The sequence below is a fragment of the Hylobates moloch genome, unplaced genomic scaffold (assembly GCF_009828535.3).
Source record: "Hylobates moloch isolate HMO894 unplaced genomic scaffold, HMol_V3 SCAFFOLD_15, whole genome shotgun sequence".
Classification (NCBI taxonomy): Eukaryota; Metazoa; Chordata; class Mammalia; order Primates; family Hylobatidae; genus Hylobates; species Hylobates moloch.
Window position 1 is genome coordinate 57,632,045 of NW_026652290.1, and position 16,623 is coordinate 57,648,667.

Genomic DNA, 16,623 nt, shown 5'->3' on the forward strand with positions numbered 1-16,623 from the left:
TATTAAAAGTAGAATTGCAACTTTAAGAAACATGTGATGGTATAAATGTCTAATTTAATTATTAATAAATTTATGGATCAGTCTTTTACTATGTTTGAGTCAATTTCAAATAATTTCTGTTTTTCCTGATGTGACAATTACATAATTCTATTAATGTGTTGCAAAATAGAAGTAACCTGAAATACAGCAGTTTAGCAATTTTCTTCTCAAGAAGTTTCAGTGACTACCTGGAATACAGTTTCATCCACCAGAGTTAAGAGAACTTCAGGAGAAAAAGCTCTACCGAGGAATCTCCTAATATGATAAATAGGTGCCCACAAGGAAAGAATGAGTTTAACAGTACTCCAGATCCAGAGAGCATGGTACTTCTCAGCAAAGTGGCATTTTTCTATCCCCTTACCTCTCCCCACTCTCTGTCACTCCTACCTTCAAACTCTGGGTAGGAGAAAAGCCACAGGTGGAGGCTGGGGGAAGCTGTCTGTGGAGGGTGGGGGAAGCTGTCTGTCTGTGTAAGCTGAGACAGAGTACGATAGAAAGACAAATGCTTCCCACACACTCACTGTTGCAGGGTCTCAGCCTTAAGCAGGTACAAGCCAGAGTTGAGAGGCAACTTAAAGGTAAGTCAGGCTTTGGAGTTCTGATGTGATTGGGTCTTTTAATTATTTTGTGACTTGGTTCTCTGACTTAATGAATTGAAGTGACCCAATGACTCTTTATTATTAGACAGTGACCAGAATTGTTGCAAGTAGCCCCAGTTTTCATTCAGAGCAGAAAAAGTGAAATAAAGTTGAATGGAAACTGCCACTCCATCTCAACTTACCAGTTATTCTACCAACAGCAGTACCATTAACAAAGATATCTGTATTAACGAGGATGTTAGGGCCTAAGACAGCAAGTCAGGGTCTGACAGAAGAAGGAAAAGAAGACACAAGAATAAAAATGAAAGCACTGACCAAGCCACAAATGGCTCATGAGAAAATGTATAAAGTCCTTCAGGAGGCAGACTTGGTGTTAAAATTAGAGTTGCTACATTAAGAAACATATGAAGGTATAAATGTATAATTTAATTATTAATAAATTTATGGATCAGTCTACTTTTACTATGTTTGAGTCATTTCCAAATAATTTGTTTTTCCTGATGTGACAATTATATAATTCCATTAAAGTGTTTCAAAATAGAAGTAACTTGAAATACAGCAGTTTAGCGATTTTATTAGTGCCAGTCGGGTACTACTCGATAGTCAACCTGCCAGATCCAAGTGACAATAAGCACGTAAAGATGATGACTTACATGTGTATCCAGTCATCCTAACTCCATTATATGCTCTGTAAGACAAAGAACCATGTTTTATCCTTTGGCACTTAATAAATATTTGTCAAATAAATGAATGATTAAGTAAATGAATGAATAAAATATGCAGCCAATTATGCATATCATTTTGATTCCCATTCTTTAACAAATAGAATTCTACTTGTACCTAAATTACCAAATAATTGCCTTATTTTACTACCTGGCTGGTAGAACACTAGCTATAGAAATACTGTTACTTGAAATTGATTTATTTGCCAATTGTCAATTTTGTTATATTACTCCATCTGTATTAGTTAATGCCATTGAAATAAATGCAAGTCACAGAGCCAGATGAAATGAAAAGTAGGTAGATTGAGTAGCAATATACCTTACCTAATTATTACACTAAAAGTAAAAAAAAAAAGTACTGTAAAAACTGTTTTTATAGCTTTAAAGACTATAGCTAAATATTTTTTACTTTGTAATTTACATTCGTCACCTATAACAGAGGTGATAAGAAATGTAGGAAAATAATTCATTTTTCAAGCGACAAAGTCATCTTCCTAGTCCCAGGAAACAAATAGGAGGTCGGTTTTCCTCTTCTGTGGACTAACTTGCCCCCAGTGGGCATGGGAACCAGGGAACCAGGGAACCATTTGCCTCCTATCCAAACAAACCGTGTATGAGAAGACTTAGTGAATAAGTTAGATTTTCAGAGAGGAATAATGTTGAGATGCTGTTTTGCTTTCCCTAGTTGGATCTGCCCTACGTGGATAAGCCAGCATCTCTCTTTTTCCAGAATAGGCCTTTCCAGGAACAAAATATTAAAGGGTGAAAACCTGCCAAATATAATTGGTAAGAATCATTTTAGTCTCAGATAACTGTTTTTTTTTTTTTCTCTAATCTTTCTCAGTTGTAGCAATATGATTTTGTCAAAAACAACATTGGTCAGATACTCTAAGAATCCTTTTGGGTCCCCGTTAGTAACACTTTCTTTCCACCAAGCTTGACCACAGCAAACTGCAACTGTACTCTCAACATTCCTTTGAGAAAGCAACCCAACATTCAACTACCACAGATTTATGGTATGAAAAATGGCATTTCTAAGGACCTTTGAAAAATGTTAAAAATGAACATGGCTTTACTGTTATTTTCCACAGCAGGAATCTAAATTTATAACTACTACTTCTAATCAATTTGGGAACTGCTCATAGAGCTAGAGAAAAAATAAGTTCCCATGCCGCATTCTTCAGTTATCATTGTATATTACAACTGACTTTCCACGTCACATTGAATAGTTGCCACTGGAAGTGTGTACTTTTCCACATCCGTTTGTTTTAAATTTTCAAGGGATCCTATTACCATCCTATGCCTAGGAGCTAACACATTTGTGTTCAGGGTGGAGAGCTGTTTATCTTCTTCAAAACAATTTTTGTTGCTACGTTGTGTAAGTGTAGATGGTTTTTTGATTGGTTATTGAAAGCCAAGAAATACGTTTTGAAGCAATTTGTTTCTTAGAACATTTTGTCCACCTCATCACAGTGATAGGTCTATGAATGCTCTATTTGCAGTACTAAGAAAGATAATTTATATTCTACTAGTACCTTCATCCACTGCAACCCTTTATTGCCAAAGTGGGTCAAACATTTGGCACTTGAAATGTTTAGCACTTAAAATTCCGGATAGACTAGTGATAACGTGACTTAAACACAGACAGTCTTTTGAAAAAAATTGAAAGAAAAAAACCTTAAAGTTTCAGCAACACTTCATAGACATGAAATTGATCCCCAGCCCAAACAACTCTATGCTCCATTATCATAGAGTAAATTTCAGAGCTATTTAGGTAGAACATAAAGTTCAGAGAGTCATGTGACCAAAAACTCCAAGAGCAAGTAAATGCATGAGAGGTCAAAGGGCATAGAGCTGAAAGAAACATCTGGATTCCATCTTTTGAACTTTTAATGGAAACACTGATCACTTGGTGCACATCTGGGGGTTTTGACAAGAAGAAAAGGTGGGTTTTTATGTGGGGGCTTGCTGTAGTTTATCATCCTTCCCTTGTGCTGCATATTAATCTATGTTAGTTATAATGCTGGTTATAATATTTGGGATATCTTAGAACATTACTGAAATTATGTTGTTTGATTATCTCTTCCACAGAGTAAGATTTTGCCTTTTTTAGCTTCTTTACCTCAAGTTTTGCTCTAACAGGAGTATCCCAGAAAAAAAGTTAGGGAACTCACTCATCTGTGAAGACTGTACTTTCCCTGGGGAAGCTGTTCTTATCCCTCAGCAGGAAGAACCTTTTTTGTTTTTTTTTGAGACAGAGTCTGGCTCTGTTGCCCAGCCTAGAGTGCAGTGGCAGTGATCTCGGCTCACTGCAAGCTCCGCCTCCTGGGTTCATGCCATTCTCCTACCTCAGCCTCCCGAGTAGCTGGGAACTACAGGTGCCCGCCACCATGCCCGGCTAATGTTTTGTATTTTTAGTAGAGATGGGGTTTCACCGTTTTAGCCAGGATGGTCTTGATCTCCTGACCTTGTGATCCGCCCTCCTCGGCCTCCCAAAGTGCTGGGATTACAGGAGTGAGCCACTGCGCCCAGCCAGGAAGAACCATTTCAGAAAACCCAGGGAAGTGGCCTGTAGCATCCAGCCAAGGTAGCTCACTACCTACACCCCAGATTAACTCTCTAAGATATCTACATATAGAAAAAAGTCTCAGAAAAATCTCAAAGAGCCTTTAAAGCAAGTGATCTGGCTTTTACCACATTGTTCCTGGGTGAAAAATGTGTCTCAAGCATAAATAAAAATAACACAGATCTCTTTGCTGGAGAGTTGCAGGGTTTTACTCCCTGTATATTACTAACTGGGATACCATAAGCAAGTCACTTAAATTCTTTAGACCCTAGCTTTCTCATTTGTAACATGATGGTCCTGGACTACTTGTTTCAGACTAGTTTGTTTTCAAGCAATATTTTATATGCATTGATCATTGTCCTGGATCTGGCACTAAAAATAGCTTTTAAAATTTCTGAGTGTTTAAGGATTATTTTTCAATTTCTGCAGCACTATCCCATGCCATATTTCCCTTGATCTTGTGGGCAGATGTGGCAACTATTATTCTCCCCATTTTGAAAGGAGACCACCAAGGCTTACAGAGAGGTGAGGTACCTCATTAGCACCCATCTACTGGCCACAGAAAGGTGATACATTTCCTTCCAGCACAGCACTCTTTCCAGGATGCAGGGTGACTTTCATTTCCTGTGATTAACTTTATGAAAATGAAATTCCTCATCAGCAAGATCCATGCCACAGAAAAGCTTATCAACTGATGGATGTTAACCAAGGAAGTGCTCCGAGAATTCTGAGCCAAGGCAGTGGGGCAACTGCTATTTTTTAAGAAGGAAATAGACAAATACACAAGAGAAATAATCAAGCTGTAATAGGACACCTTTTTAAACTGGAAAAGAGCCTAGTTTTCCAATGTAAAAAAAGGCTTGCCATTAACCAGTCAAATTTAATGAAACTGTGAGCATCTGAACATAATGTGCCTTTTTAAAAAAAAATTTTAAAAGTAAAGAAAGACCTTATACTTACAGGTATTAAAATAAGGGACTGTAAAACATAGGGATTAAGAATTCAGGGTTTGGGATCAGAAATGTAGCTTTGCCATTTACTCACTGTGAAACCATCAAGTTTAAAAAGGCACTAATTGGCATTCATAATAAGACTCGTGAGGATGTTGCTTTTATATCTCAAGAGCAGGCAATCATGCAAAAGGAAAATTTTACTACCTGGAACGTTTCATTGGAGATGAAATTATGATTCATAAATTTAAAACACATAGGATTGTGTGATCAACACATTAAATACTACTGAAAGCTGAGTAAGAGAATTAGAAGGTAAGAGGGGGAACTCTTCCCAAAATCAGAGAAAACATGAGTGTATTTACATGATGAAATAAAAGATGCGTGACTGAGGGCAGATATAAGAACTCCCTAAGGATTCTACAAGAGGTGAAATAGTAAATGGAGGAAAAGCAATAGACAATGAATTAATAGACAACTTTCTTGATTTAGAAAAAAAATTAAAAAATTATTTCAACAAGATGCATCAAATATTAGGTAAAATTAATGAAAAGTAATCCCCCAGTTAGCAATCGCTGAGCAAAACTATTGATTTTTGAAGATAAAACATCCCATTACTGTTCTGTTATCTTCAAAGAAAACATTATATAGATGATAGATAGATAATGCTCACCCATATATGTGTATATAAATATACAAACTATAATAAACATGTAAATATCACATACATATGTATATAAAATTATCATCAGATTTTCCCTTTGAAATACTAAATGCCCAAAGATAATTGAATTACATCTATTTACAGGGAAGACTATAACCTAGAAATTCTAAATCCAGACAATCATTTATGTGTGTGCAATACTAACAGAAACATGTAGGAAAACAGATATTCCAACCATATATCCAAATGTGAAAACATTACTTAATGATTGGCTTAAACTCACTGGTGAAAGTATAAAGTATCTGGAAAGGAAAATGTGAAAAAAAAAAACAGTAGTGAGTATTTAAGATAAATAACGTTTAAATAAATGTTATTATGGTTATAAGCCAATATAAATGTCAAAATAATTGTTTATAAAGAATACACATCATATAAAAAATGAACAACCATTTAGATCTAAGATTATTTAAAAAGAAAACTTGTAAATTAGGCAGGAAATTAAAGAATATAAAAGCAATTTATTTTTAGATATCTCAAAAGAAAGCTCAATATCTACCTTTCATTTCTGACAGGTGAAAACATGGAGCTAAGTCAGACTCTAAATATGTAGAATTTAAATTACTATATGTAAATCATTACTAGCATAAAAAGAATATACAGATTTCAAATCTCTAAGAAAACTTAAGGGACAAACAAGCAATAGTAAAAGACATTAAAAAATAGAAGAGAGGATAATAAAATAGCATACAACGAAATAGTGGATGATATTACTTCTACTCTTACTTTTACGCAACTACCATGACTACTACTGTTATTGCCATTATCGTATAATGGCTAATACTTATTGAGTATCATGTGCGAAGGTCTTACCTAAACTCACTGCACCGCTTATAGATATTGAGAAATTTGTCCAAGATCACATAGCAAGTAAGTATTAGAATCAGGATCCAAGACGTGGTGTAACCTCAGAGCCTAGTTCTCAATGCAGTAAACATGCCCAAAACAAATGATAATAAAAGTTTTAAAGTATGTGATGGGTTAAAATATGCAACAGAATGCAAACTAAAAGAATACAGAGGTGGAAACAGCAATGTAAAATAAAGTTGCATTTGAGAAAAAACATATTAAATGTCACACAATTTTATATTGATAGACTATATAATCTTTTAAAAATTAAATATTTTTGACACATTACAAGTGAAATTTCAATGACGGTATTAATATACTTACATAAATAACAGAAATCCAAGTTCAACCAGAGAAAATCAAAAGTGACACTGAAATTTGTATATGCTTTTCTCAATTTTTCACGAAACAAGTACTCGGAATAAAATAATAAACTGACTTGAATGATCTCATCACTATTTTTAGACCTTTGAATCTAACTTTTAGTTATCAAGTGCCAATGGTACATTTACAAAAAAAAAATCACATTCTAGTCACAAAGAAAATCTCAAAAAGTTCTTCAAAGTAATAATTATTTATGCTTTGTTTTTTAATACCATGCAATAAAACTAGAAATTAATTGCAAAACACAATTTGAGGCACATTATGATTCTCATAAGCAGAAGAAAAACTAAAGCATCTCATGGTTTGAAAGAGTTCGTGATTCATTTACCTTCAGGACATCTTTGATAAGAGTCGAAGAACTTCAGAAAATTCTGGCAACTGAACTTGACTCCAGAAAGCCCTGGAGATTTCTAAAAATACATATTCCTGGGCCTCAGCATAAATTTACTGAATCAGATTTGCTTTGTGTAAAGCCCAAGACGCTGTACTTTTGCCAAGCTCCCGCGGATTCTTCTGCAGCCGATTAGCACCAGCCATCGCACCAGGTATTTATTTGAGGATTACCAGTCCAGGTAACTTCTAAATAACCAAATGGTAAATCTCAGAGGCACAGTGGCACAAAGAACTGGAGGGACTCGATAGATTGGAAATGCTCCAGGCTTTTTATTACAGTGTTTAAATACATGGCAACTATCCTAACAAATTCCTCAATGCAGAAAGAACTAAGTTACTGGAGCCTTTCATTCGTCAAGTCTCCTTGGGAAGGAAAAGGCTCAGTTCAACCCAAGCTGAAGTCTTCCCTGAGGAAAGCTGAAGGATTGGCTTAAGATGAGGCTGGTTTAAATTCAGATTCACAAATCAAGGGAAATGTAATGGTATGAACCCAAGGTAACTAAAACAGAGAGAGTGTGCATGAGACACTTGTGAGCTGACGTATACCTGTTTTGCCCAGCACTAAAACTATCCTTATGGTAACTTGACTGAGAAATTGATGTCACTCTATAGTGTTTTCAAGGTCAAGCCGCAAATCTGGGCTGTGTGGCTAAAGTGCCAGAGTGCTAAAAAATTAGCATTTTTTTTCTAGAAAGAAAAAAATAAAGCAGGGGAAAAGTGTTGTGGCAATGGTGTTTTACATGAAAATTAAAATTCAGTAATTATCAAAGTATTTAATCTGGTAAAAATTAAAGACTGCCCATTTGAAACAATAAAAAGTAGTGCATACAATTATAAAGATGAGAGTCCCCAAATTTGGAATGTTACTTTTACACTTTAAGATGTAACTCTACTGAATGAAAAAAACCAATATGCTCTCTTCCCCCAAATCAAATAAATCAATATAAGGAGCCTCCAAAAGAAGCTTCTTTCCTGTTCAATTTTAGGTAACTTCAATGATATGAGTTAAATATAAATAAAAAGTTCTATAAGGACTGACATGACAGAAGGCTAACGGAGTTTGGAGTTCCCCATAATGTGTGATTGTATGCCATCTCTTGAGAATCCACAAATGTGTGAAGAAAAACCTCTTCCCTCAAGAAATGTCATTCATTATACCAGGTAGATATGATTCCCATTTTTCTCATGCACAAGGATATTTGTCAGCTTTACCTTAGGCATAGGCACCACTGGTAACACCTGTTATGCCCAGCGTGAAGGGTAGCCTAAAGCATCTTGCCAGGAGAGCTAGGTACAGATGGTGGCATTAGAGCAGGAACTTGGGAAACCAGAGCTCAGCATGAAGACATTGCTTTGCCACCCTGGGTAGGTGGTCTGGGGAAACCAGATTCAACAATACTTGGCTTCTCCCTATTACTAGAATATACTTGCTCTTACATGCCACTGTCACCCTTCTACTCACGGTGACCTCCCTCATCTCCTTTCTTGACCCACTACTACTCGTCCTTCCATGTTCTGTTCCAGTGTCCTTTTTCAGAGCTATCTTCACTGCCTCCCTGGGCAGTCAGTACCCCACTCCTCTTAGCAGCATAGCACTTGGTATAGCATCTCCCATCACTCCGTGACTATTTAGGGTCTGTTCCCACTGCTGGATGGCGAACGACTGCATTGAATTCATTTGTATGTATTCCTAATCCCCAATCAGGGCCACTGATTCCCCAGAGGAGAGTTTAGCGAGCTTCTTGGATAATGTGAGGAGGAGTGAATTGCTACATGGATGCTACTAACCAAGGACTCTGGGATAACGTAGGCAGTGACTATAATAAGAAATGTATGTAGGAGAAAGAGAAGACAAAATCTCCAGGGTGAGAGTTGGGCTGCTCATGTTGTGAGAATTCTGCAAGGTTTTTTAAAACTGGAAATGCCTATAGGAAGATTTTATTTTTAAAGTACCTTGGCAGAGCCTACTATTAGAGTTTGTAGGTGCTTTAGTAATAACTTGTAGGGATTCTGGAAAAAGATTTCAGATATCTTCTAAAGAGAAATTCAGCAAACATTTATTGGACACACTTTGAGTGGACTTTAATACAAGGAAGATGTGGTGAGAGGTGTCTTAAAATGAAAGAAGAAAGAAAAATTGAATGAGTTCTTTGACCTAGGAGAACTTCAAAGAGACCAATGATTACTTGTTACTCATCCATCCATTTATCAAATATTTGCTGAGGACCCACTGTCTATCTGCCAGGTACTGTTCTAAGAGTGTGGGTAGCCCCCATCCCAGGATCCTTCTGATGCCAGGTACACTGGTAGGGGGTGATTGGTTTAAGTGTCTCGTTCTGAGATACGTGATTCTAGGGAATACTTTAACCAACTTCCTTTTGCATTTTATAGTGAAATTAAATAGTCAAGTCATTTTTCGAGATCACAGTTTGTAGAAGAGTTAGAACTAATATCTGTGCCTCCAGGTAGCAGTGTTTATTTTTTTCCAGTTGCCTCTTTTAGCTGACTCCATTTTTTTAATGATTCCATACAGCAGTCACCCATGGCTGCAGCAGAAACTGCAGACAAAAACCACGAGGAAAGAAAGCAAAGAAGGAAGAAATAAAATCAGATGTAGAGTTGCAGTGCCTCTCTTCTAAACGCCGCATAAATGTGCATTTAGCTCATGTTTATTTTTACATTCTTCACCAGAAAATGGCAACTGCAACGTCTCATTCCTGATGGTAGCTTCAGGCAAAGAGGAGGCATAAGGAGAGAAAGATGCACAATAAACAAACAAGCAACAAGCGCTTTCTACACAATGCAGATTTCAAAACTTTCACCCTGGTTCTCAGCTACAACAGTCTCAAAGATTTGCAGCAAGCTCTAGGTGATTACTAATGGTTTTTCCTGAATTCCAAATGTGAGTTGGGATAAATTTATCTCCACTTAACTAAGAAAATATAGTTTTGTTCTCAAACCTAAAAGTATATTTTTTGCACTATATGCATTAGAAAGTCCCTTGTGATGGAGAGCCTTTGTTTCCACCACATTGAGTTGGTTTAATCACTTGCGGATTGTATTTTATTAGACTATAAGAAATATTTTCGGCCGGGCGCGGTGGCTCACGCTTGTAATCCCAGCACTTTGGGAGGCCGAGGCGGGCGGATCCCGAGGTCAGAAGATCGAGACCACGGTGAAACCCCGTCTCTACCAAAAATACAAAAAATTAGCCGGGCGTGGTGGCGGGCGCCTGTAGTCCCAGCTACTTGGAGAGGCTGAGGCAGGAGAATGGCGTGAACCCGGGAGGCGGAGCTTGCAGTGAGCCGAGATTGCGCCACTGCACTCCAGCCTGGGTGAAAGGTGAAACCCCCTCAAAAAAAAAAAAAAAAAAAAAAAAAAAGAAACATTTTCTCCTCACTTAACAAAACTGAAGCATATGTGAAGAGAAGATGGATACACCTCAGCTGATTTCAGCTATCAGGCATCCCTCAGAAATTTTCATTCTAGATTATTCCTTTGAACAGTCAAGACTTATAAGTGTTATTTGACGCCTTCCCTCGATGTCTCAAAGGCATGTCAAACTCAAAATGTGAAAGGCTAATCACACGGTTCTTACTTCTACTTAAAAGATCCCAGAAGAATGCTTCCAGTTCAGTGAGTGAGCTACCAGCCTTCCATGTTTAGAAAACCAGGGGGCATTCTTAGTTATCTCCACTAGTTCAACTCTCTTACTCAGTTCACCACTGATCCTACTGATTTTACCTCCCAGCTATCTCTTGCATCTATCCACTTCCGTATCCACTGTGATTGCCACCGTAACGCCTAGTGAGGTCTCATAACCATGAGACCAAGCCATTTATGTCCAAGCCACTCTTCCTAGTGCAGTAAAACAATCTTCTCAAAATGAAAATAGGATCATATTGTTCCTCTATGTAAATATTTTAATGACTACATTTTGTTTTTAATAGTAAAGAGGTACTCTCAGGGAGGTCTCAAAGATGACAGTCAGAACCATAACATTGACCTTGGTCTGGATCCCTCTTGCCACAGTGCCTTTACACATGCTGGCTCGTCAGTCTGGAAAGCTAGCTCTTACACCCTCAATTCTTGTTGCCCTGTTAAATCCTTCCTCTCTTTTTACTTCTTAATTATCCCTTATTTAGGAGGAGTCTTCCTTGACTTCTATAGACCGAATAAAATATCCCTATAATAGACTTCAAACATTTAGAATACTTCTCCTTCACAGATATTTCTCCTTCACAGTTTTTACTACAATAGTAATCATGTAGTATTTTTGGTCTTATTTGAGTAATGTTTCTTCTTTGCTACTCTCTAAGAGAAAGGCTCATATAAGTTTTTGACAGATTTTATATCACTTAGATCTAGCTTCATTTCTGACATAAAAGAGGCTTTCAATAAATATTGGTTTAATGGATGAATAAGTAAACAACATATCCAAAGTATGAGTAGTCAATAGGCACTGTCAGCGAAGTCATTCAAAATGAAGCTAATTTTTCATGTTATGATCTGTGCAGATAGAAAGATACTCATTGCAGGAGTAGTTGCCTACAAAGTCAGAACATGTGGCTTCACACTAGCATTTCTTCTTGGTCACTTACTGGCTTTGTGCAGGGGCCTGTAAGTGCCTGATATTAGTTTCTCATCCATAGAGCCAGGGAACAATCCATTCACTGGGGGTAATATGAGAATTACATGACATATGTTTGAAAAGACTCCATGATCTGGAAACCCCAGTCAATCTCGATTAAGAAGCCAGAGGACTGCAAAGACCTGTAGGAAACTGTAGAGAAGTGGGTGAATACAGCCTTGATTCCTTCTTACAAAGGGCCAGTGAACTGTTCTCTAGAGTTTTATTGGAACACGGCCACTTGGTTTGATTTCTTTTTTGTCTAGGGCTGCTTTCATTCTACAACTGAGTTGAGTTGTTGTGACAAAGACCATATGGTCCACGAAGCCTAAAATATTTACTATCTGGCCCTTTGCAGAATATATTTGCCAACCCCTTGCTCTAGAGTATTGTTATTGTTACTGATATGGTTTGGATTTGTGTCCTTGCCCAAATCTCATGTGGTATTATAATCCCCAGTGTTGGAGGAGGGGCCTGGTGAGAGGTGATTTGATCGTGGGGGCAGATTTTCCCCTTGCTGTTCTCATGATAGTGAGTTCTCATGAGACCTGGTTAGTTTCTGTATGCCTCACTTTGCAGAGGGGAAAAAAGTACCTACATCATAGATACATTGTGAGGATAAAATTAAATCATATATGCAAAATATTTAGTCCAGTTTCTGGCCCATAGTAAGCATTTCTTAACCATTACTATTATCCTTGTAGCTGTAAAAATTATAAAATATATCATTTTAAATAAAATTAATATAAATGTTCCTTTTAAAATAAATTACTTAGGTGCTGAGCTCTGAAATATCTCAAAGAAGTAGCATATCTTTTAAAAATCCCCAGCTACTCTTAAATAAGAAAATCAGAAGCAACCCAGTATGTGCAAATATAAGGTACAACAAATATATGAAAGGAGCACAAATGATTTCAGAAAAAAAACCTCTACAATAACAATTTTACATTAAAGGATTTTGTTTTTAAATCATGATTCCCTTCACTTTTATAGTTATGAAGCTTGGACACAAATTTGTCTCCAACTTATAGAAAATTTCTGTGAACAAATTTATCTTCTAGCCTTACAATTCATTCCTTTGCTCTAATTATCTATAAAACTTTATAGATTGGATTTATTGTATGCTACGTTTTCTTATAATATACATCGAATCCTCTTTGGGTTGAGGCAGCAGATGAGCAAATTGGTTCATGTTGTTCTACAAATGCATGTGAGCGATTGAACCTGATAATATCACTTTCTTTACCCATCAAAAGTCTACCCAATGGATGGTAGTGATGGTAGTGCAACATTTTGAGAGTATTTAATGTCACTGATTATACACTTGAAAATAGTTAAACTGGTAAATTTTATATTGTGTATATTTTACCACTATAAAAATGTCTACTCAGACTTCTGGCTTAATTAAATAATGCTTTTGCTATAAAAACCCACCCAGATCCCCTGAGCCTGAATTAATCAGCCTTTCCTGTATATGTTGGGCCCTTGTTTGTTCTTCTGTTATAGATAGAGATTCTCACATTGCAGTTATATCCTCTGATGTTTTAATCCTCTTCTGGGCTATATGTTCCTTGAGGGCAGGTACATATCAGTCACCTCTGTATCTCTCTCACACTGCTGAGCACACACCAACTGCTTGGTAAATATTTGCTGAAGATGGGCAGAGAGGAATGAAAGAGGGTGGCAGGGGCTTTCAACATCTGCCCCAGTGTCATTGAGGTGCAGCAGAAACAAAAAGTAAAGTGACTTCCATTAGACAGTGCTGTCCTCAGAAGATGCTCCAAACAACTGCCCCCCATTCAGTTTCGCTCTCATCTGAAAATTGACATATGTGGTCAACAAATAAGTACATTCAAAGCTCTTCGATAACAATCCATGCAGAAGATTTTAATCATTTATGGATCTCCATCAAAACACTGACAAAGACATGGGAGAAAATATCACCAAGCCGAACAGGCCAGAGCATGGCTATGGCAAAGTAGGTATCACAGGCTGTGGAAAGGGCAGTCCTTGCTGTACTCCAGCCACTTGGTGCAATTCTGGATGTAGGCCCACTGTTGCCAGAGCTTCTGACTTTTCTTTAAGCTGAAAATTGGCTCAAAATTTTAAAAACAATATTGCAGACCAAACAAAACATATCTTTGAGAAGCGTGTGACTTGATTCTAACCCTTCACATACGATCACAAATACATTCAGAGTATCTGTTGTACAAATTCCTGAGGACGTATTCTTTTGAATTCAAAGAATAATCAGTACCTAATGCAGAAAACTATTTTTAGAATTAAATGAGTTAACATGTAAAAGTGCCTATTAAAATATATGTTTCTGTTTAGATGCCCAATAAATATTCATTTCCTCTCTTCCTTTCCTCTTTCCTGCTTTTTTAATTGGGAGAAAGGGTTATTTGATTTAATAAGAAAACAGGTAAAAGGGAAAAGATGCACTATTTTACATAAAATATGCTATTTTTTTATATCAAACTCCATACCAACTAAGCCAATACATTCCACTAAGCCCTTCACCAGTTTAGATCTCTGCAGACTTGCTTTGACTCAGAGAAGGCTGATTTGTAACTGGCAGTTGGATTTTTATATGAAAATGATGTTTCCAAATAAGTTTAAAGATGCTTGAAAACATCCTTTTCTCTCCAATTATTTAAAGAGAAAAAATTCTCTTATTTTATTTATACTATCAAATTATCTATAGATAAAGTATTTGTTGGACAAAATAAAGCTTTGATTCAGTTTTCTCTGAATTACTGTGAATTTCTCATCCAATTCTATGCAGTTTCAAGGTATTCTCTAAAACAGCAAAAAAGCCACATAGTCCCAAGACCAATTATTTCCCAAATCATTAACAACTCTATTGTAAGCTATCAATTGTAGTATGTGGGCAGCACTACCAAAAGGAGATACCATTAGAGTCAGAGTGTAAACTTCAAGTTTATTTCTCTTTTAGAGCTGGTTAAATATAGACAAGTTATTTAAATCCTAAATAGCTCATTCCTCATCTGTGATATGGGGTGGATTGTACCTCTTTCCCAAGTTTATTGTGGAGGCCAAATGAAATAAAGTTTGCAAAATTGTCATATAAACCGAATAAGGTTAAACTAATACATACCTTGCTTTAAGTGGAAGAGACAGCTAGTTATTTAGGATAGGTGTCCTGAAATAGCTCTGTTGATAGTAGTGTCTTAACATGTGCATGAAACTCATTTTGTTTGTGATTTCCGTTGAGTAGCTGGTCCAAGTGTCATAAGACTTCCTGCCCTACAACCTCACCCTTTATACGTGCAGCATGGACATAAACTAAAGTAGAAGGGGAAATTATTGTTATTATTACTGCCAACAACACAGCAATAACAAATATTTACTGAACATTTCCTAAGTTTTAGCCACTTATCTAAGCACTAGACACACACTGGTTCAAGCCACTAAGACTTAGAACAGCTCTATGTGGTAGATATTATAATCTTCAATTTATAAATGAAGAAACTGGGATTAGAAATGGGTAGTACCTTGCCTAGGGTTATTCACTAATACATGGTAGACAAGAGATTCTAATTCTGGCAAAGCCAAAACAAGGCCACATCAATGGGACAGCAGCATGGTATAGTGTTCCCAGGAAGACACCTTTCCAGATAACTGAGATGAATGCTTCAACTACCAACATTTTTGGGAGGAGGAGGGGCCCATATTTTTACATCATGTCTGAATATGGTCTTTGCAGTGAAGATAGCATCAAAATCTTTTTTGAAAACTTTTTTTTTTCGGAGAGGCCTTGGAGATTGTTTGGTCTAACCCTCTAAATCTTCAGATGCCATGACTGACACAAAGTTCCTTTGGCTATGATATAAATCAGCAATGCCCCAAAGGAGCAAAGTGATACGTAGGAACTTCTTTGCAGTAAATGACAACACATCACTATGGTCTTTTTTATTCTAAGTTTCTTTTGTTTATTTATTTCACGGTTTTCTTTCTTTCCTCTCATTTTCAAGTTGTCGTGTGTCACTTGCTCTGGTCCTAAAGAATGTGCCATTCACACCTTATGTTGCACTACTTATAATTTGCTATGAGATAGGAAACCAGGTAACACTTTGACTGGGTGTCAAATTAGGCGTGAATGAATTCTGAGCAAGCACCTAAGAAGAACTCTTAAAGAGTGAAGTGCATATGCTTTTGCCAATAGATGTGGCTTCCATTTTGGTTTCCCTGATAGTTTTCAGTGATATCTTGGAAAATTCAGTTTGTCAGAGAAATAAATGCCATATAAGTGAAAAATTGAATACTTTTAGCAGTGCACATCTCAAAAGAAGACATAAGTCATGCTTCCAAATAAATCTACTTCCTCTTCCAGTTTCCTCATAGCAATTCTTAGAGCTAGCCAGCTCTACCTGCTCTCTTTACATTACTCTCTCCCGTCTTTTGTATAAGTATAGTCACATCATCCTTTACCCTTTTACTTCAGTTGTCATTTTCCAGCTGGAAAACAGCAAATTTGATCATTCATACAGAAACAGCGTCTGTTGCTAACCCCTCAAGCTGGTGTACTGTTTTCCTTTCTTGCAGCCAAACATTCAGGAACATGTGTTTATATGTATATCTTTCCCTTTATATTAGTAATAAGTGGGTCATTAAGGACTATATAATGAGAGAATGCAGTTTTCTGGCCTGATAAGTCCCCGAGCTTCATTACCAAATTCATCTTACGTGTCAGCCATTAAATAGCTTGGCATTTTCCTCTCTCATCCATGCAGTATCATTTATTTT

At 36.8% G+C, this 16,623-nt stretch overlaps 1 long non-coding RNA gene across 1 annotated transcript in view; it reads right to left on the bottom strand.

Annotated features, from left to right (window-relative positions):
- LOC116484028 (uncharacterized) overlaps positions 1 to 16,623 on the bottom strand; it is a 65,587-nt gene that overhangs the window by 11,325 nt on the left and 37,639 nt on the right. The window contains exon 4 of the long non-coding RNA XR_004252433.1: positions 14,975 to 15,162. This is a non-coding gene — a long non-coding RNA (uncharacterized LOC116484028). The remainder of the gene's footprint in view (positions 1 to 14,974; positions 15,163 to 16,623) is intronic.